Source organism: Vombatus ursinus, unplaced genomic scaffold (assembly GCF_900497805.2).
Source record: "Vombatus ursinus unplaced genomic scaffold, bare-nosed wombat genome assembly UNPS02014163.1, whole genome shotgun sequence".
Lineage (NCBI taxonomy): Eukaryota > Metazoa > Chordata > Mammalia > Diprotodontia > Vombatidae > Vombatus > Vombatus ursinus.
The window spans coordinates 278977-302880 of record NW_020953941.1 but is presented as its reverse complement, the minus strand read 5'-3'; the positions used below and the strand labels follow the sequence as shown (position 1 = coordinate 302880).

The window sequence follows — 23904 nt, the reverse complement described above, 5'->3', positions numbered from 1 at the left end:
ATGGCCTTTGATTGGCATGTCACCATCTGTAAACCCTTACACTACATGATAATTGTCAACAGGCAGAGATGTAACATGCTGATCCTGCTTGCCTGGGTGGTGGCATTTTGGCACTCCATTGCCCAGCTACTCATGATCCTGAGGTTGCCTTTCTGTGGCCCTAATCAAATAGATCACTATATGTGTGACTCAAAACCCCTCTTAAAGCTTGCCTGCACAGACACCCATGTTGCTAGTATTTTAATCATTGCTAACACTTGGATGGTTGTCTTGGCAACCTTTCTGGTCTTGGTGGTGTCTTACATCATCATCTTATATAACCTTAGGAGCCATTCATCAGACGCTCAATGGAAAGCCCTCTCCACCTGTGCTTCCCATGTCATGTTCGTTGTTCTGTTCTTTGTAACCTGTATCGCCACCTATATCCCACCTCCCAGTGCTAGCAAAAATGATAAGGAGTTCTCAATGTTTTATACAGTCATTGCACCCATGATGAATCCTCTCATCTCTACACTGAGAAATAAAGATACGAAGAATGCTATTCAGAAGGTATGGGCAATGAAAATTTTTTAACATTCAAATAAAAGAGAATTTCAATTTGAGTTTTCATTTAAGGCCTTTAGAAGAAATTACAACATAGTACTATTTTCACCATGTTTTTTAGGGATGAATTTTATTTTTTTCCCTATTTTTATTTTATTTGTAACATTAATTAGATTCTTCCTACTTCTGTTTCCAGGAGCCAAGATGGCGAAGTAAAAAGGTAATCACTCTCACCCTCCCCTATCAACCTCTGAAAACCCAGAAAATATCACCCCAGGAAAAACCCTGGAACAGCTGAACCAGAACAAAGACGGGGTGCAGCATTGCAGTACCCCAGGTAGCTAGAAGCATTAATGGGAAAGTTCTAGCCTTGTTGATTCCAGCCAAACACCAGTTAAGCTGTCAGAACCCCACAGCTTCCAACTCCCAACCAGGAGGAGATTCTGAAGCCCAGGTGGTCAAACAGACAAATGCCAACAGCTGTACCTCTGAGTACCTCAGTGAGGGTTGGGTAACTGGTGGAAACCAGCTCAAAAAACCACCAGGTGCCTCGGCATTCTACAGCAAAGAAGTCTCCCAGTACCTCAACAGAAATAAGGGATGCAGCACTGCAAGGGGCCCCAGGCAGATAAACACCTGGCAGCACTTATCTAAAAGGAGATAAACAAAGCTAAAGGAAAGGAAAAGCAGTTAACCTAGATTTCCCTGAAAGTCCCAGCCTTGCTGAGTCCAGCCCAATACCAGATAAGCTGCCAGAACCCTACAGCCTCCAACTGCCAACATAAGAGGTCCCAGGTCACAAAGCCAGTGACCAAGAACTAGGCTCCCAACACAAGAAGCTTGGGTCAGTGCCCTCTGCTCCCCAGCAGGAGAGCTTAATCTCTCTAAAGGCCAGGGAATAAAGAAACACTATGATTAAAAAGAAATGTATGATAGATTCTTATTGTGAGAAGAGTGAAGATCAAGACAGGAATTCTGAAAAGGACGACACTGTCATCAAACCCACATCTGCAATATCAAAAGGGAATATGAACTGGTCTGAAGCCCAAAAAGCCTTCTTAGAAGAACTCAAGAAGGATTTTAAAAGTCAAATGAGAGAGGTAGAAGAGTCCTTTAAAAGTACAATTGGCCAATTGGAAAAAAAGTACACTGAAGAAAACAAGTCCCTAAAACACACAATTGGAAAAAAAAAAGTACAATGAAGAAAATAAATCGTGTAAAAATACAATTGACAAATTGGAGAAGAAAGTACAAAATCTAACAGAAAAAACACAATATGTTAAAAATTAGGATTGAACAAAGGGAAACTAATGACTCTATGAGAGAGCGAGAATCAGTCAAACAGAAACAAGGAAAATAAAAAAAATTAAAGATGAAAACATAAAATACCTCATGGGTAAAACAGCTGACCTGGAAAATTGATCCAGGAGAGACAATTTAAAAATTATAGGCCTACTTGAAAGTCAAGATGAAAAAAAGAGCCTGGACAATATCCTTCTGGAAATCATAAAGGAAAATTGCCCTGACATCCTAGAATCAGAAGGTAAAATAACTGTAGAAAGAATCCACCACTCCCCACCTGAAAGAGATACCAAATTAAAAACACCAAGGAATATAATAGCCAAATTCCAAAATGACCAGATTAAAGAGAAATTACCGAAGGCAGCCAGAAAGAAACAATTTAAATATCATGGAACCACAGTCAGGATTACAGATGACTTTGCAGCCTCTACATTAAAAGATCTTAGGGCATGGAACATGATATTCCATAAGGGAAAGGAGCTTGGAATGCAGCCAAGGATTAACTACCCAGCAAAATTGAGCATGAATTTTCAGGGAAGGAGATGGATATTCAATGAAACAGGGGACTTCCAAACATTCCTGTTAAAAAGACCAGAGCTCAACAAAAAATTTGGTCTTGAAGTACAAGATTCAAGAGAGAGAGAAAAAGGTAAATGGGACAGAAAGATACAATATGTTGTTAATAAGGGCAAAATGTTTACATCCCTACAAGGGAAGATGTCATTTGAAACTCTTGAGAACTGTATTGTTATTATATCATGTTAAAGTAGTATTCATAACGGGGGTGTATACAAGTTGACTTTGATGTAATGATACAAAAAAAAATTAATCAAGTGGATTAAATGGATCCAAGTAAGTGGATTAGTCTGAGCAAAGAAAATGTACTGAGAAAGGAGGAGGCAGACAAGGGTAAATTACATTACAGAAAAGACACAAAACCTATTAGAGCAGAGGTAAAGAAGGGAGAGGGATGAACATTGTTTATACCTTATTCTCATCAGATTTGGCTCAAGAAGGGAATAACATAATCAGTTAGGTATAGTAATCTAACTTGTACTATCGGTAGTAGGAGGGGAAAGGGGAAAGAAAAGCATAAATGAGGGGGAAAGGATGGAGAAAAAGACACAGATAATCATAATTGTAAATGTGAATGGGAGGAACTCTCCCATAAAACAGAAACATATAGAAGATTGGATTAAAAACAATAATCCTACAATATGTTGTTTACAGGAAACACATTTGAAGAAGAGTGACACATCCAGGGTAAAAGTAAAAGGATGGAGCAAAATATATTATGCTTCAGCTGAAGTAAGAAAAGCAGGGGTAGCAATCCCGATCTCAGACAAAGCAAAAGCAAAAATAAATCTTATCAAAAGAGATAAGGAAGGAAACTACATCCTGCTAAAAGGCACCACAGACAATGAAGTAATATCACTAATAAACATATATGCACCAAATGGTATAGCATCCAGATTCTTAGAGGAGAGGTTCAGGGAGTTATAGGAAGAAATAGACAGCAAAACCATACTAGTTGGGGACCTCAACCTTCCCCTTTCTGAACTAGATAAATCTAACCACAAAATAAACAAGAAAGAAGTTAAGGAGGTGAATGGAACATTAGAAAAGTTAGGTATGATAGACCTGTGGAGAAAACTGAATGGGGATAGAAAAGAATATACTTTTTCTCTTGGCAGTACATGGCACATGCACAAATATTGACCATGAACTAGGGCATAAAAACCTCAAAATCCAATGCAGAAAGGCAGAAATATTAAATGCATCCTTTTCAGATCATGATGCAATAAAAATTATATGTAATAAAGGGCCATGGAAAGATAGACTAGAATATAATTGGAAACTACATAATCTAATTCTAAAAAATGATTGGGTCAAAGAACAAATCATAGAAACAATCAATAATTTCATTGAAGAGAATGACAATAATGAGACAACATACTAAAAATTATGGGATGCAACAAACAGTTCTTAGGGAAAGTTTTATATCTCCAAATGCTTACATAAATAAAATACAAAAAGAGTAAATCAATGAATTGGGCATACAACTAAAAAAACTAGAAAAAAAACAAATTAAAAATCCTCAGTTAAACACCAAATTAGAAATATTGAAAACCAAAGGAAAAATTAATAAAATTGAAATGAAGAAAACTATTGAACTAATAAATAAAACTAAGAGCTGGTTTTATGGAAAAAAAACAATGAAATAGATAAACCTTTGGTTAATCTAATAAAAAAAAGAAAGAAGAAAACCAAATTACTAGAATCAAGAATGAAAAGGGTGAAACTACCACCAAGGAAGAGGAAATTAAAACAACAATTGGAATTATTTTGCACAACTATATGCCAACAAATTTGGCAATTTAAGTGAAATGGATATATATTTATAAATATATAAATTTCCCAGATTAACAGAAGAGGAAGTAAATTACTGAAATAACCCCATCTCAGAAAAAGAATTTGAACAAATCATTGATGAACTCTCTAGGAAAAAATCTCCAGGGCCAGATGGGTTTACGTGTGAATACTACAGAACATTTAAAGAACAATCAATTCCAATACTATATAAACTATTTGGTAAAATAGGTAAAGAAGGAATCTTACCAAATTCTTTTTATGATACAAATATGGTGCTGATACCCAAACCAGGAAGAGTCAAACCAGAGAAAGAAAAGTATAGACCAATTTTTCTAGTGAATATAGATGCAAAAAATTTTAAACAAAATATTAACAAATAGATCACAGCAACTTATCGCAAGAATAATACACTATGACCAGGTAGGATTTATACTAGGAACGCAGGGCTGGTTCAATATAAGGAAAACTATCAGCATAATTCATCACATCAACACCAAAACTATCAGAAATCACATGATCATCTCAATAGATTCAGAAAAAGCTTTTGACAAAATACAACACCCACTCCTATTAAAAACACTAGAGAGCATAGGTATAAGTGGAGTCTTCCTTAAAATAATAAATAGCATCTATCTAAAACCTTCAGCAAGCATAATATGTAATGGGGATGAGTTAGAAGCATTTCAACAAGATCAGGGGTGAGACAAGAATGTCCATTATCACCACTGTTATTCAACATCGTACTGGAAACATTAGCTTTAGCAATAAGAGAAGAAAAAGACATTGAAGGCATTAGAATAGGCAAAGAAGAAACAAAGCTATCACCCTTTGCAGATGACATGACGTTATACTTAGAGAATCCCAGAGAATCAAGTAAAAAACTACTTGAAATAATTAACAACTTTATCAAAGTTGCAGGCTGTAAAATAAACCCACATAAATCAATGACATTTCTATATATTACCAACAAAGCCCAACAGCAAGAGATAGAAAGAGAAATTCCATTTAAACCTGCTGTAGACATTATAAAATATGTCCCAAAACAAACCCAGGAACTCTATGAACACAATTACAAAACACTTTTCATGCAAATAAAATCAGATCTAAATACTTGGACAAACATCAGTTGCTCATGGGTAGGCTGAACTAATATAATGAAAATGACAATTCTACCTAAAGTGATTTACTTATTCAGTGCCATACCAATCAAACTACCAAAAAATTATTTTATAGTGTTAGAAAAATAATAACAAGATTCATTTGGAAGAATAAAAGGTCCATAATATCAAGAGAACACATGAAAAGAAATGCAGGGGAAGGTTGCCTAGCCATTCCAGATCTTAAATTGTATTGTAAAGCAGCAATCTTCAAAACTGCTTGGTACTGGCTAAGAAATAGAGTGGTGCATCAGTGGAATAGGTTAAGTATACAAGACATAGTAGTCAATGACTATAGTAATCTATTATTTGATAAACCCAAAGACCCCAGCTTCTGGGATAAGAACCCACTTTTAGAAAAAAAAAAACACCTGAGAAAACTGGAAAAGAGTATGGCAGAAAGTAGGGATAGACCAAAATCCCACAACATATGCCAAAATAAAGTCAAAATGGGTACATGATTTAGATATAAAGGCTGATACTATAAGCAAAGTGGGAGAGCAAGGAATAGTTTATCTGTCGTATCGGTGGAGAACAGAAGAATTCATGACCAAACAGGAGATAGAGAACATTACGAAAAGAAAAATAGATAATTTTGATTACATTAAATTGAAAAGTTTTTGCACAAATAAAGTCAATGCAACTAAGATTAGAAGGAAGGTAGAAAGTTGGGAAAGAAGTTTTTACAACCAGTCTCTCTGATAAGGGGCTCATTTCTGAAATATATAGAGAATTAAGTCAAATTTATAAGAATACAAGCCATTCCCCAATTGATAAGTGGTCAAAAGATATGAACAGACAGTTCTCAGATGAAGAAATTAAAACCATCTATAGTCATATGAAAAAGTGCTCTAAATCACTATAGATTAGAGAAATGCAAATTAAAAAAACTCTGAGGTACCCTATCATACCTATCAGAATGGCCAACATGACAAAACAGGAAAATGATAAATGTTGGAGAAGATGTGGGAGACTTGGAACACTAATGCATTGTTGGTGGAGTTGTGAAATGATCCAACCATTTTGGAGAGCAATTTGGAACTATGTCCAAAGGGATATAAAAATGTGCATACCCTTTGACCCAGCAATAGCACTTCTAGGGCTATATCCCAAAGAGATCACACAAAGGGGTAAAGGACCTACATGTACAAAAATATTCATAGCAGCTCTTTTTGTGGTTGCAAAGAACTGGAAATTAAGAGGATGCTCATCAACTGCGGAATGACTGAGGTTGCCTTGGCAACCTTTCTGGTCTTGGTGGTGTCTTACATCATCATATTATATAATCTTAGGAACCACTCATCAGATGCTCGATGGAAAGCCCTCTCCACCTGTGCTTCCCATGTCATGGTTGTTGTTCTATTCTTTGTACCCTGTATTGTCACCTACATCCCACCTCCCAGTTCCCTACATAACGACAAAGAGTTCTCAGTGTTTTACACTGTGATTGCACCAATGTTGAACCCTCTCATCTACACACTGAGAAATGCAGAAATGAAGAATGCCATGAGAATGGTGTGGTCTGGAAAATTGGCTTTGTTATTCAAATAAAACAGATGAATTTCAATGTGTGATTTTTTTTTCTTTTACATCCACCTAGTTAAGAAATAAGTATTTGCATCACAAAAATTTCAGGAATAAACAATACTTTAATTACACTGACTAGCCAGGCTCCAGAGTGTCAAGAAATGTTACATTTCGTGATTCTCCCAGGGTTCTCCTGAATCCTTCATGGGATTTCAGCTATCTAGGCATTCTGTAGTCATTGGCTTCAACCCCTTTTGTTTGTTTTCACTAAAGTATCAGTCTGGTCAAATGTACCACAGTTCTGCTTGAACATTAGCATAAGAGATATAATAATGAATATATAAACATATCTCTTTACCACTTCATTCTCTGGGGAGGTGAAGGAGATTAGGCTCATAGAGTGGCTCAGCTGTTATATAGAACAGTACTAGTTTAAAATCCAATCTCCCTATTCAGCTCAACTACCAGATACCCTGGATTCTCAAGTCTTCCCTGATAGGCTGGCTCAATGCAGCATCGTACCTAAAATCTTGGTTTACATGTCATCATGGCTAAAACACCCAGACCCAGTGGAAATTACTCCCTGAATCTAGAATATGAGAAGGGCACATAAAGCAGAATAAAAGGAATACCCTATACCCATTTCTCAGGACCACAGGGAAAAAGTGAGAGCAGGAGAAGAAAGAGCCCCCCTTCTCAAATCAATAGTTCATTCAGTTCATGGGGCCCATTTTGGGGTTAAGCTTCACCCTCTCTGAAATGCTGAAACAGGAAAAAGAGTATGACTGCCCCAGCCCCCCAGTTGTAAAGATGCAGCTTGCTCTAGTTTTATAGCCAATCAATGGAAGAAACTCCCAACAATGTGAAATAGGATGCAGAGAATCAGGGTGTTCCATGGTAGGCTATCTCAACAGAGTACAAGATTTCATTATACTTAAAAAACCCAACTAGTCCTCAATGAAAAACGTATCCAGGTGAGTGCAATAGATTACCTCCTGGAATACCTACATAGTACTTGAACAAAATATGTCCTTATTAAATGCCTATTCAATGAATTGGTTGGGGCTGAAAGAGATTGGCAATCTGCCTTCTTTGTTTTCCATTACAGGACTCATTCTGCCACATCTAAGATGCTTCTCTGTGCTAAGGTCAGTAATACCTAGGGACAGGGTCAACCTGAGGTAAACCTGTGAAATCACCAGTCTGCCTTTAATGCTAGTTAGCTTCCCCTATCTTCACATCTCTTTAATTTTTTAGTTCCTCTTCATTAAGCAAGGTAGTACAACTGATGGCTTGTCTCAATCCTATTTTTTCTCTCTAATATCTACCAACAGATCCCTTGAAAAGCATACATTGAGATTTTGAAATCCTTAGCAGAAGTCAGTGGCTGCCAACATCTGATACAGATAGGTACCAAGAGAAAATGGATAGCCTCAGGAATATCCATTTGGGCAACCAGAAAGGCTTCATAGAATGCTGTTAACTGACCTCAGGCCAAGCCCTTGTCTATGTAATATGTTTTTGAATGTCCAAGAGAAACAAATATTTTGTTTTTACGGACTCAAGGGTGGAGAGGAATAAATGGGTCATAAATTACTTCTTATATATCCAAGAAAAAAGTAGCCTTAGAAAAGAAGAAATAGTTGTTGTCAATAAACATTTTTTTATATTCCTAAACTATTCTAAGTAATCTAATAAGCACTGAGGATAGAAAAAGAGGCAAAGATAGTCCCTATCCTCAAGTAACTCACAACCTGATGGAGGAGACAACAAACAAACAAATATGCAAATATGTAAAAACAAGCTCGGCACAGGATAAAAAACAAATAATTAAGAAAAGTGATTGGGAAAGGCTTCGTGTAGGAGAAGGGAGTTGGGATTTGAAGGAATCCAAAAAAGTTAAGAGGAAAAGAGGAGGAGAGAGAGCATTTCAGGTATGGGGGACAGTCAGAGAAAATGGCCAGAGTGGAGATATGAAGTTTCTTCTTTGAGGAACAGCAAAGAGGTCAAGATCACTAGATAAAAAAAAATCACCAGGAGTAAGATGTAAGAAGAGTAGAAAGATAGATGAGGAAGGAAGGAAGGAAGGAAGGAAGGAAGGAAGGAAGGAAGGAAGGAAGGAAGGAAGGAAGGAAGGAAGGAAGGAAGGAAGGAAGGAAGGAAGGAAGGAAGGAAGAAAGGAGGGAAGGAAAAAGGGGAGGAATGGAGGGAAGGAAGGAAGGGAGGAAAGAAGGGAGGGATGCAGGGAGGGAATGGAAGAGCCCTTTTGCAATTATGCATAACAAAGCAAAGCAAATGCACTTTGACCATGCCCCAAAATATGCCTCATTCTGACCCTTCAGTCTATCACCACTCTGTCAAGAAACGTGCTTGTTGAAATATATTTCCTCAGTAGTTCTATAGAACCGTAGTAAGTTATTTTATTAGTTTACTCAAAATCAAAATTGCCTAATTTATTTTCATGATTCTCCATTTCCTTTAAATAGTCATAATCTCTTCCTCCATCCATTATCTTGAAAGCTATTGCTTTCCTTACTCAATTTGCTTATTGTGTGATGTCACACATATGTGTATGTATATTTATATGTGTATATGTATATACACACACATCTGTATGTATACATGTATATGAGAGATACATGTATGAAGGAGATTCTATTGTGTTTATAGGTCTGTGGGTAATACATGATAAATATATACATATATACCCATACACATGCATATGTACCTATATATACATATACACACATACACACATCAATATCTTTAACTATATATAGTTATCTATTTATACATACATATATACCTCTAGAGATCTATACACACATATAAGTATGCGCATATATCCATAGACATACAATATAAATATACATGCACTTATACATATAAATATTTATCTGTATCTATAGGTACATACATATATACACATACATATACATATGCATGTGTATGTGTGTGTGTGTTTACAGAGTACCAGTCCTGAAGTCATTAAGGCCTGAGTTCAAATCTAAATTCAGATACTATTTAACTCTGGGCAAGTCACTTAATTTGTGTTTGCCTCAGTTTCCTCTTCCATAAAATGGGAATAAAATCATTACCTACATCATTGAGTTGTTGTAAGGCTCAAATGAAATCATATTCTAAAGTGTTCAGCACAGTTCTCAGCACATAATAAGATGAATAAAAACCCGTAAGAAACAGAGTTTCTGAATAATTAATAATCAATTTTTATTAGGCTAACCAGCAATCAAGAAATTGATGATCAACAAACCAAAGATTTTCCCCAACCCCCATGGAGACCTTAAGAACCTTAAATTACTTTGTAAAAGGGGATGTCCCTGACAAGTGAAAATCAACCCTTATTGGTGGACCTTTAATGAAGAAGGGGGCTAGAAGGCTTCAGCTCCTCCTGCTGAGAACATGGCTTCATCATGAGACTTAGGAGCCTCAAGCAATCTGGACAGTGAAGTCCATCTCCATCCAGAGTTCCCTCATTGGTTTTCCCCTTCACAATCTGGGTCAACCTAAACTTTAATAAAGGGGTACCAGGACAAGGCTTCTTTCCCCAGGCTGAAGACTTATTTTGACTGAATTCTGTTTCTACTACTAGTTGAGTGGGATCCTGCCCAACATTGAAGAGCATGTTTCTTGAGTGCTAGCATTAGTCTCATCAATTAGTCATGTCCTTCACCGACTGACTTAAACAACAACTTTGCCTTAATGAAATAGGAGAAAAGCCTGGATTATATATTAACAATTATTTATTAGTATAATGGTATAATAATAATTTCTCTCAATAGCAAGCACTACATAAAATACTAGCTATCAACTATTATCAACTATTAAACTAAACTTCTCCTAGACTTCTTTTCATTTTCCCAGCAATTTTTGTGGAAGAGTTAGCATCTACTACAGCAACTGGAGATTTTGATTTCATCAAATATTATAATACTGAGTTCATGTTTTTCTGTATATTTTGCACCTAATCTGTTTCCCCAATCAACTTTCTTTTCTTTCCTTTCTTTCTTTCTTTCTTTCTTTCTTTCTTTCTTTCTTTCTTTCTTTCTTTCTTTCTTTCTTTCTTTCTTTCTTCCTTCCTTCCTTCCTTTCTTTCTTTCTTTCTTTCTTTCTTTCTTTCTTTCTTTCTTTCTTTCTTTCTTTCTTTCTTTCTTTCTTTCTTTCTTTCTTTCTGATGAGGCAATCGGGGTTAAGTGACTTGCCCAGGGTTACACAGCTAGTAAGTGTCATATGTCTGAGACTGGATTTGAACTCAGGTCCTTCTGACTGCAAGGCCAGAGCTCTATCCACTGTGCCACCTAGTTGCCCTAACTTTGCTCTTTAAACCAACACCAAACGGATTTGGTGATTATTTATTTGTAATATAATTTGAGATCTGTTATTTGAAGTTGCCTCATTTTCCAAATTTTTTTCCATGATTTTTTTTGAGATGCTTGATGACTTTTGGTATTGTTTTGCTTGATTATAAATCAACATATGGTAGTTTGATCTTTATGTCACTGGATAAGTAAATTAATTTAGGTAGCAATGTCCAAGAGCAGTTTGTCTAGGCTAGCAAGAATCAGACTGAGATTACAATTGTAACAAGACCTAGTCAGGAGTCATTAATATTTTTTTCCAATTATTTACTATTGTTTGCATTTTTTTGCTTGGAAATACTTTATTTTTTTCCAATTACTTATAAAAACATTTTAACATGTTTTTTAAATTTTGAATTCCAAATTTTCTCCTTCCCTCTGACCCTCCCTCATTGAGAAGGCAAGTGATTTGATACAGATTACACATGTGTAGACATGCTCTGCATACACTTTTTAAAGAAAGACTGTTGCCTCATGTTTTGAAAAGGCCACCAGGGCAGTGGCTCTTCCTTGGCTAGATAGGTGCCATCTAATTCCATAAGTTTTATGTACATACATTCATATCACAAATCTTTAAAAGAAAAAAAACTGTTTGTACTTCTTTTAGGAATTTGACCTATTATTATGTTTTTTACTTCCCTCTAATTTTCTTTGATTAAAACAATTGTGACTGATAAGAAATAACTTCTATTGCTCAGAGTTCCCTGATAATATTGTTCCCTCACCAAAGGAGAATAGAAAAAAAATAGAAATAGTCACTAAATTTGTAATAGCTATATTTCACGATAGATTATGAAATGACATGATAATAAAGTTTCAATGTGTAATATAAGAAGTGAGGACAGAAACACAATTTCTGATTGCATCATCAAGAAAGTCTTCATTGTAAACATGTTATTTGAAATGGTCCTTGAAGGTAGGAAAAATTTCATAGGAAAAGATGATGGGGAAGGACATTATAAAAATAAGGAATAATGAGAGGAGAGAAATGTATGAATTATCAGTAGTCTAGTTTGCCTGAAATATGGACTCCTTTTCTGAAAGTGTGATACAAGGCTTGAAAGGTAGGATTCATCAAGTCAGTATCCATTGAAATGCAGATGGGGTGACATGATAAGAGTTTTCTTCAAAGAAGATTCCTTTGTAAATTATATGTAAGATTGTTTTCAGGAGTAAAATAGGATTATAATGGAGACAAAATGGCTTTTCCAGATGTTCTTCCAGTCATCTATACATTCCTTAAAGTCATCTGCATATACCACCATATGTTGATTTATATTCAAACAAAACAATAACAAAAGTCATTGCTTAAAGTCAAAGTCAAGCATCTCAAAAAAAATCATGGAAAACAAACTTGGAAAATGAGGCAATTTCAAATTAACAGATCTCAAGCATCTCAAAGGAAATCCTGGACAACAAAATTGGGAAACGAGTTAGTTTCAAATGAACAGATCTCATATGATATTACAAATAGATAATCACCAGTTCTATTTGGTGTCAGTTTATTCAAAAGTAAAGAGGACCATTCTTCTGTAGCCAATGTGGGAATAAGAGGGAATGAATATGAGAGATATTTCAGAGGTTGAATGAATAAAAAAAGGAAGTGAATAAATTATAATTAATCTTCTTTCAATTATGGATACCTGGAATAAAATATGGTGCAATTGATTGATTTTTAAATTCAGGGTAAATTTGGGAAGAAAGATAAACTGAATTTTGGACAGTTTTGATCAGATTTTCCAGCTATATAAACAATAGGGAATATTCTATAGCCAATTAAAAATCTATGCTTGATGTTTAGTAGATAGATAGTTGTAGAGCTCATCTGCAATGAAATGACATTTGCACCTAATGCAGAAAATGATATTGGCAAGGAAGATAGTATAAAGAATGGTGAAATAAGAGGGAAGTCTTGGGAAACATTGACTTTAAGGTGTCAGGGCATGAAAGATAAGCTGATTCAATAAAGAGAGAAAAAGATGATAGTGTGAGAAAGCAGAGGAGAAAGAGAATAGAGTGTTGCCATAGAAACCAAGTAGGGAAAATGTTAGAGAAGAAAAGTGTTCAACTGTGTCAAAGGTTGCAGAGATTTAGGAAGGTGAAGACAAAGAAAGGAAATGGAATGTTATGATAAAGCCCTCATGGCTAATCTAAGCAGCGACCAATTTGTCTTGGTTAGCAAGAACCCAAGTCAGATTTGTGAGAGGTAAAACTATGATTGCCTCTAAATTCCTAGATTGTGTCTCCATATGAATAAACAGTATTATTGAGGTGAACTCAAAGATTAGGTACAGTGTTGTACATATTCTGTAAGCACTCTTTCCCAAATGTCCATCATCTAAAAGAAATTATCTTGAGGATAAGTGGAATATACAGTCGAATTTCTGAAATTCTCATAAGCTATTGGGAGTGGGAAGGAAAGGGAGTAGGATTCAAAGGGCAATTAACTGACAAAAGTAGGGTTAACGACATAGATGCTGATGAACGAACCTTGACCACATCTGAAATTTTTTTTTTTGAAAGTGACCTCCGTAGGCACCAAAATGTAGACTCTACTTAATAGAGTTTTCTTTTGGTATCTTTGACATGTCTCTGGGAGTTCATCCCTTAGTCACTTAGAAGCCATTATTTTCAGAGAGTGTTCAGTAAGGTTTCCCTGAAGAATTATTTAGTTGAAATGCTTAATGTATATAGGTATATATAGTGAACATGATGGTTTTGATGGCCTGATGGATGGCTTGTTCTTTGCATTCCAAACCAGGGAGAAAAAACAATGTGCACAGAATGACATTCATTATGTAAAAGGTCACCTCCTTCTAGCTGAAGAACTTTGGGATGAAATATATATGTATCACACTTTTGAGATATTTCAGTTATCTATATTTGCCAGCACTGTTTGCCCTAGCAACAATGCATGATTCCAGTACTACGCTTGGCTTTTTTATTAGTGAAAATCACACAGTTATGTATCTGAGTTTGATATGGGACAAATTTAAGATTTTTCCCACAACATTCATGCATATACCATATCTCTGTATTTATCTGCCCCCTTAACCTTTTGTGTGGTGTGTTAAGCTGGTGATGCTGAATGAACCTGGACTCCCATTTTTTTAATGCTTATTTTCATTCCTAAAATGGTGAGGAGATAAATAGACTAAAGAAACATATGCATACACATATGCATACACACACACAAACACAAACACACACACTACCTAGGAATCAACCACCTTGCTACAAAGCAGGATCAATTTCCATTATTAATATTATCATTCTCCTCTTAAAAGTCACTTGTCTTCCCAGTTGTGCCAACTTTCTCCAGAAACTTATCAAATATAATTCCTAAGATGGAGGACAAAGGTCTTTAGCTGAGGAGTGAGTAGGGTTACAGTGATTACCTCAACAGGAAGTTAGGAGGACAGTGTTTGATTATAAAGCTAGATATATTAAGAAAATGTGACCTATTTTAGTTCCATTTATGCACCAGTTTGTTCTTTTCTCCATCATTTGGGGATGGTAGGCTATCAGCTTAACAATATTTCTGTAGAGTGTTAAAAATTGCAATCGTAAATTATATAATATTCAGTAAAGTTCTTTCTTTTATGCTATTTTATGTGAACCTCATAAAAGTTGAGATGGGCTGAGAACCTATTATTAACACTTTGGTAAATGAGAAAAGTGGAATTTAGAAATATTCTTTTCTTTGTCCAAAGTCACACTAGACATTGTGCTGTGGTGAGAAGGAAAGAAGGGGGCAAAAATAAGAGTGAAATAAAAGAAGAAGAAGAAGGAGAGAGAGAGAAAGAGAGAGAGAGAGAGAGAGAGAGAGAGAGAGAGAGAGAGAGAGAGAATGATGAATCATTTGGAGGTCAGAGGTGAGAAGAAGGAGAAAATGGAGAAAAAGATCCAGCAAATATAAGGGAAAAAGCATGAACAGAGACAAAAGTTGTAAATAGACTGAAAGATGAAAAAAAAAAACATGCTACTCTCTTTAATTCTCTCTTTCTCACAACTCCAGTCTGATCACACATCTGCTCAATACCAGTTGCCCAGAAGCTTGCCAAAATTATTCACACCTTGGCCCCATTATAACCATCAAATGGTTTCCATTGATTCATCAGTCTATGACTTCCTTTCAGAAAAGGCAATAATATTAAAAACAAATTCTTAGAGATCCTTTACATTGTTTCTGAAAATCTTCTTTTGCCTATTTAATTTCTAGCCTGTTCTTGCTTTGCTATGCTTTGTGGTCTTTCTTGCTTTTTCTTACTTGGGAAATTTCACTACAATTTTTAAAGACTTTAATACTATATTTGACTCTGTTAATTGATCATTAGTGAATTTTGTTTTCGGAATTTGTCATTTTTAATCACATTATTATTTTTGTAACCTACATTTTCACTAAATAATGGTTGTATTTGATTCTGTTTCATTTGTAAATTGGAATATCTATATTATAAATGTCTTGTGTTTTCCTTACCCAATAGCTATATTAAGTTCAAGTATTTTTTGATTAAACTTGCATAATCAGTGGCACTAGGGAACGTGTTCATTTTTTCTGAATTGTTACCCAGTTTTGTAGTCTTTTAAGCTAGCTGTGCCATTGAATGCTATCTTGAATCTTTAAAGGAATAGACAAGAATTGATTTAACTTACAAAAAAGGTAATGAAAAATTCATTTAAATGTAAAAAACATACCTGCAGCTGGCTAAATTTAAAACAATCTGGTGGGACTTCCGCTTCCGGGAGACAAGATGGCGAAGTAAAAAGGTAGTTGCTCTCACCCTCCCCTATCAACCTCTGAAAACCCAGAAAATATCACCCCAGAAAAAACACTGGAACAGCTGAATCAGAAGAAAGACGGAGAGCAGCAGTGCAGTAGCCCAGCAAATGGGTGTCCCTGTGCCTCAGCAAAAATAAGGGAAGCAGCACTACAAAGGGCACTAGGTGGATAAGCACCCGGCAGCATTCATCTGAAAGGAACTGAAGAAAGCAACCTAGAGGTGCCAAAAAGTTAGCACTGCAAGGGGCCCCAGGCATATAAACATCTGGTAGCACTTATCTAAAAGGAGCTAAACAAAGCTAAAGGAAAGGAAAAGCAGGCAACCTAGATTTACCTGAAAGTCCCAGCCTTGCTCATTCCAGCTCAACAATAGGTGGGCTGTAGGAACCCTGCAGCCTCCAACTGCCAGCTAGGGGGAGATCCTGAGGCCCGGGTGGTTGAGCAGGAAAACACCATCAACTGGACCTCTGAGTGCCTCAGTGGGGGTGGGATGGCTGGTGGAAACCAGCTCAGAGGACTACCAGGTGCCTTGGCATACTTCAGCAGGGACGTCTCCCAGTGCCTTAGCAAAAATAAGGGAGACAGTACTGCAAGGGGCCCCAGGCAGATAAACAACTGGCAGCACTTATATAAAAGGAACTAAACAAAGCTAAAGGAAAGGAAAAGCAGGTAACCTAGATTTACCTGAAAGTCCCAGCCTTGCTGATTCCAGCCCAACACCAGATAAGCTGCCAGAACCCTACAGCCTTCAACTGCCAACATAAGAAACCCCAGCACACAAAGCCAATGACCAAGACCTAGGCTCCCAACACAAGAAGCTTTGGTCAGTGAGCTCTGCTCCCCAGCAGGAGAGTTTAATCTCTTTAAAGGCCAGTGAATAAAGAAACACCATGAGTTACAAGAAATGTATGATAGATTCATATTATGAGAAGAGTGAAAATCAAGACAGAAATTCTGAAGTGGACAACACTGTCATCAAACCCACATCTGCAACATCAAAAGGGAATATGAAATCCTCTGAAGCCCAAAAAGCCTTCTTAGAAGAACTCAAGAAGGAATTTGAAAGTCTAAATGAAAGAGGTAAAGGAGTCCTTTAAAAGTACAATTTGCCAATTGGAAAAAAAAGTACACTGAAGAAAGCAAGTACCTAAAACACACAATTGGCCAATTGGAAAAAAAAAGTACAGTGAAGAAAATAAATCCCTTAAAAATACAGTTGATCAATTGGAGAAGAAAGTACAAAATCTAACAGAAAAAAAAGAATATGTTAAAAGTTAGAATTGAACAAATGGAAACTAATGACTCTATGAGAGAGCAAGAATCAGTCAAACAGAAACAAAAAAATGAAAAAATACATAAAAATGTAAAATGCCTGATGGATAAAACAGCTGACCTGGAAAATCAATCCAGGAGAGACAATTTAAAAATTATAGGCCCACCTGAAAGTCATGATGAAAAAAAGAGTCTGGACAATATCCTTCAGGAAACCATAAAGGAAAACTGCCCTAAAGTCCTAGAACCTGAAGGTAAAATAACTATAGAAAGAATCCACCACTCCCTGCCTGAAAGAGATCCCAAATTGAAAACACCAAGGAATATAATACATAAATTTGAAAATTGCCAGATTAGAGAGAAATTACTGCAAGCAGCCAGAAAGAAACTATTTAAATATCGTGGAACCAGAGTCAGAGTTACAAAGGACCTTGCAGTCTCTACATTAAAAGACCTTAGGGCATGGAACATGATATTCCGTAAGGCAAAGGAGCTTGGAATGCAGCCAAGGATTAACTACCCAGTGAAAATGAGCATGATTTTTCAGAGAAAGAGATGGATATTCAATGAAACAGGGGACTTCCAAACGTTCCTGTTAAAAAGACCAGAGCTCAACAAAAACTTTGATCTTCAAGTACAAGATTCAAGAGAGACATAAAAAGGTAAATGAGACAGAAAGATACAATATGTAGTTAATAAGGGCAAAATGTTTATATCCCTACAAGGGAAGATGACACTTACAACTCTTGAGAACTGTATTGTTATTCTACCATGTTAAAGGAGTATGCATAAAGGGGGTGGATATAAGTTGACTTTGATGTAATGTTACAAAAAAAGTTAATCAAGTGGGTTAAATGCATCCAAGTAAGTGGATTAGTCTGAGCTAAGAAAATGTACTGAGAGAGGAGGAGGCAGACAAGGGTAAATTACATTACAGGAAAGGACACAAAAACCTATTGGAGCAGAGGTAAAGAAGGGAGGGGGATGAGCATTGTTTGAACCTTACTCTCATCAGATTTGGCTCAAGAAGGGAATAACATAATCAGTTAGGTATAGAAATCTAACTTGAACTATAGGTAGTAGGAAGGGAAAGGGGAAAGAAAAGGGAGGGGGGATATAAAGGAGGGAAAAAGCAGTAAGTGTAAAGGGGAAAAAGAGGGAAAGGAATAATAGCAGGGAGGTGGGACCTAAGGAGGCTCTGGTCAAAAACAAAACACTAGTGAGGGGTGGAAAGGAGAAAGGAGAAAGAAAAGCATAAACAGGGGGGGAAAAGGATGGAGAAAAAGACACAGATAGTAATTATAACTGTAAATATGAATGGGATGAACTCTCCCATAAAACAGAAACATATAGAAGATTGGATTAAAAACCATAATCCTACAATATGTTATTTACAGGAAACATATTTGAAAAAAAGTGACATGTAAAGGTAAAAGGCTGGTGCAAAATATATTATGCTTTAGCTGAAGTAGAAAAAAGCAGGGGTAGCAATCCTCATCTCAGACAAATCAAAAGCAAAAATAGATCTTATCAAAAGAGATAAGGAAGGAAACTACATCCTGCTAAAAGGCTCCATAGACAATGAAGTAATATCATTACTAAACATATATGCACCAAATGGTACAGCATCCAAATTCTTACAGGTGAAGTTCAGGGAGTTACAGGAAGAAATAGACAGCAAAACTATACTAGTGGGGGACTCAAACTCCCCCTGTCTGAACTAGATAAATCTAACCACACAATAAAAAAGAGAGAAGTTAAGGAGGTGAATAGAACATTAGAAAACTTAGGTATGATAGACCTGTGGAGAAAACTGAATGGGGATAGAAAGGAATATACTTTTCTCTCAGTGGTACATGGCACATACACAAATATTAACCATGTACTAGGGCATAAAAACCTCACAATCCAATGCAGAAAGGCAGAAATAGTAAATGCACCCTTTTCAGATCATGATGCAATAAAAATTATATGTAATAAAGGGCCATGGAAAGATAGACTAAAATATAATAGGAAACTAAATAGTCTAATCCTAAAAAAATGATTGCATCAAAGAACAAATCATAGAAACAATCAATAATTTCATTGAAGAGAATGACAGTAATGAGACAACATGCCATAACTTATGGGATGCAACAAAAGCAGTTCTTAGGGAAAGTTTTATATCTCCAAATGCTTACATAAATAAAATACAAAAAGAGGAGGTCAATGAATTGGGCATAGAACTAAAAAAAACAAACTAGAAAAAGAACAAATTAAAAATCCTCAATTAAATTCCAAATTAGAAATATTGAAAACCAAAGGAAAAATTAATAAAATTGAAATTAAGAAAACTATTGAACTAATAAAGAAAGCTAAGAGCTTGTTTTATGAAAAGCAATAAAATAGATAAACCTTTGGTTAATCTAATTAAAAAAAAAGAAAGAAGAAAACCAAATTACTAGTATCAAAAATGAAAAGGGTGAAACTACCACCAAGGAAGAGGAAATTAAAACAATTAGGAATTATTTTTGCCCAACTATATGCCAACAAATTTGACAATCTTAGTGAAATGGATATATATTTACAAAACTATAAATTGCCCAGATTAACAGAAGAGGAAGTAAAATACTTAAATAACCCCATCTCAGAAAAAGAAATTGAACAAGCCTTTGATGAACTACCTAGGAAATAATCTCCAGGGCCAGATGGATTTACATGTGAATTCTATAGAACATTTAAAGAACAATTAATTCCAATAATATATAAACTATTTGGTAAAATAGGTAAAGAAGTAATCTTACCAAATTCTTTTTATGATACAAATATGGTGCTGATACCTAAACCGGGAAGAGTCCAAACAGAGAAAGAAAATTATAGACCAATTTCTCTAATGAATATAGATGCAAAAATTTTAAACATAATATTAGCAAATAGATTATAGCAACCTATCACAGGAATAATACACTATGACCAGGTAGGATTTATACCAGGAATGCAGGGCTGGTTCAATGTAAGGAAAACTATAAGCATAATCCATCACATCAACACCAAAACTAACAGAAACCACATGATCATCTCAATAGATGCAGAAAAAGCTTTTGATAAAATACAACACCCATTCCTATTAAAAACACCAGAGAGCATAGGTATGAATGGACTCTTCCTTAAAATCATAAATAGTATCTATCTAAAACCTTCAGCAAACATAATATGTAATGGGGACGAGCTAGAAGAATTTCCAATAAGATCAGGGGTGAAACAAGGATGTCCATTACCACCACTGTTATTCAACATCATACTAGAAACATTAGCTTTAGCAATAAGGGAAGAAAAAGACATTGAAGGCATTAGAATAGGCAAAGAAGGAACAAAGCTATCACTCTTTGCAGATGATTTGCTGTTATACTTAGACAATCCCAGAGAATCTAGTTAAAAACTACTTGAAATAATAAACAACTTTAGCAAAGTTGCAGGCTATAAAATAAACCCACACAAATCATCAGCCTTTCTATATGTTACCAACAAAGCCCAAGAGCAAGAGATAGAAAGAGAAATTCCATTTAACTTGCTGTAGACATTATAAAATATTTAGGAGTCTACCTCCTGAAACAAACCCAGGAACTCTATGAACACAATTACAAAACACTTTTCACGCAAGTAAAATCAGATCTAAATAATTGGAAAAACATCAGTTGCTCATGGGTAGGCTGAGCTAATATAATAAAAATTGCAATTCTACCTAACCTAATTCACTTATTAAGTGCATATCAATCAAGCTACCAAAAAATTATTTTATAGAGTTAGAAAAAATAATAACAAGATTCATTTGGATGAACAAAAGGTTCAGAATATCAAGAGAACCAATGAAAAGAAATGCAGAGGAAGGTGGCCTAGCCATTCCAGATCTTCAATTGTATTATAAAGCAACAATCGTCAAAACTGCTTGGTACTGGCTAAGAAATAGAATGGTGGATCAGTGGAATAGGTTAAGTATGCAACACACAGTAGTCAGTGACTATAGTAATATACTATTTGATAAACCCAAAGACCCCAGCTTCTGGGATATGAACCCACTCTTTGAAAAAAACTGCTGGGAAAACTGGAAAAGAGTATGTCAGAAACTAGGCATAGACCAAATCTCACACCATATACCAAAATAAAGTCAAAATGGGTACATGATTTAGATATAAAGGCTGATACTATAAGCAAACTGAGAGAGCATGGAATAGTTTACCTCTCAGATATTTGGAGAACAGAAGAATTCATGACCAAACAGGAGATAGAGAACATTACAAAAAGCAAAATAGAAAATTTTGATTACGTTAAATTGAAAAGTTTTTTGCACAAACAAAGCCAATGAAACTAAGATTAAAAGGAAAGTAGAAAATTGGGAAAGAATTTTTACAACCAGTCTCTCTAATAAGGGACTTATTTCTAAGATATATAGAGAAATAAGTCAAATTTATAGGAATACAAGCCATTCCCCAGTTGATAAGTGGTCATAGGATGTGAACAGACAGTTCTCAGATGAAGGAATTAAAGCCATCTAGAGTCATATGAAAAAATGCTCTAAATCCCTACTGGTTAGAGAAATGAAAATCAAAACAACTCTGAGGCACCCTATCATGCTATCAGAATGGCCAACATGACAAAACAGGAAAATGATTAATGTTGGAGAAGATGTGGGAAAATTGGAACACTAATGCATTGTTGGTGGTGTTGTGAAATGATCCAACCATTTTGGAGATCAATTTGGAACTATGATCAAAGGCTATCAAAATGTGCATATCCTTTGACCCAGCAATAACACTTCTAGGGCTATATCCCAAAGAGATCACACAAATGGGAAAAGGACATACATATACAAAAATGTTCATAGTAGCTCTTTTTGTGGTGGCAAAGAATTGGAAATTGAGAGGATGCCCATCAATTGGGGAATGGCTGAGCAAGTTGTGGTATATGAATGTGATGGAATACTATTGTGCTATAAGAAATGATGAACAGGCTGACTTCAGAAAATCCTGGATAGACTTGTATGGTCTGATGCTGAGTGAAGTGAGCAGAACCAAGAGAATGTTGCACACAATAACAGCCATGTTGTTTGATGACTAATATTGATAAACTTAACCCTTTCTGGCAATACAAGGAGCTAAAACATCTCCAGAGGCTTTGTGATGGAAAATGCTATCCACACCCAAGGAAAGAACTATGGAAGCTGAATTGTTATTTTTTTCTCTTCTGTTCAGTTTTGTTTCCTCTTTCTAATGGTTCCTCCTATTGGTTTTAATTTCTACTTACAACATCACTAATGTGAAAATATGTTTAATATGAATGTAAATGTATAGCCTATATCAGATTATGCACTGTCTTGGGGAGGGTGGTGGGGAGGAAGGGGAAGAAAAATTTAAAGCTCAAAAGCATATGGAAGTGATTATTGATAAATCTAAATAAATTAATAAAAAAATCTGGTGACCTTGATCTAAAAATATGACTACATTTTGTTTTTCCAAAATAACATTGAGTTGGTTGTATATTTCCAAGGAAATATAAAGGTAATTATAATGTTCTGTATGATTTCAGATGATTTTTTCTTTTTTTTGTGCAAACTCATCAACTACTCCAAATGAATCAAAATGCAGACCAATGTCACTGAATTTGTTTTTTTGGGACTATTCACAAACAAGGAAATGAAGCTTTTAAGTTTTATATTCTTCTTGATATGCTATTTTGCAATCCTTTTGGGCAACTTTGTCATCTTCATTACCATTTCCTATAGTTATCTGATTCAACAACCCATGTACTATTTTCTCTGTCACCTGTCTCTTATGGATTTGGGTTATACATCCACCATCATACCCAGGTTGATCAAGGACTTACTTCCCAAAAGTAAAACCATCTCCTACAACAGCTGCATGACTCAGCTCTTCAGTGCTCATCACCTTGGTGGTGTTGAGATGTTCATCCTGGTGTCCATGGCCTTTGATCACTACATAGCCATCTCAAAACCATTACACTGCCTCATAATTGTGAACCAGAAAAGATGTAACTTATTCATTCTGCTTGCTTGAGTGGTGGCCTTTGGCATTCCATTGCCCAGCAATTCATGATTCTTAGTTTACCTTTCTGTGGCCCTAACCAGATTGATCAATACATATGTGATGTGAAACCCCTCCTGCACCTGGTTTGCATGGACACAAGTATCGTTAATTGCTTAGTTATTGCAAATACTGGGATGGTAGCCTTGTTTACCCTTTTGGTCTTGATCTCATCTTACATTGCCATATTATATAACTTTGGAACATATTCATCAGAAGGTAGGAGAAAAACTCTCTCTACTTATGATTCCCACATCATGGTTGTGGTCATTTTCTTTGTGTCCTGTATCTCCACTTATGTCCCTCCACCCAGTGCTGGCATTAATGACAAGGAAATTTCCATATTTTATACAGTGATTGCACCTATGTTGAATCCTCTCATTTATACACTGAGAAATGCAGAGGTGAAAAATGCTATGCAGAAGGTATGGTCCAGAAAAATAAATTTATTATTCAATTTAAACATATGAATTTCAGTTTGTCTCTCTCTCCTG

The 23904-nt window shown here is 35.6% G+C and overlaps 1 pseudogene; it reads left to right on the top strand.

The window, feature by feature from the left end:
• On the top strand, window positions 1–23880 carry LOC114040999 (annotated as a pseudogene).
• The last annotated feature ends 24 nt before the right edge of the window (window positions 23881–23904 follow it).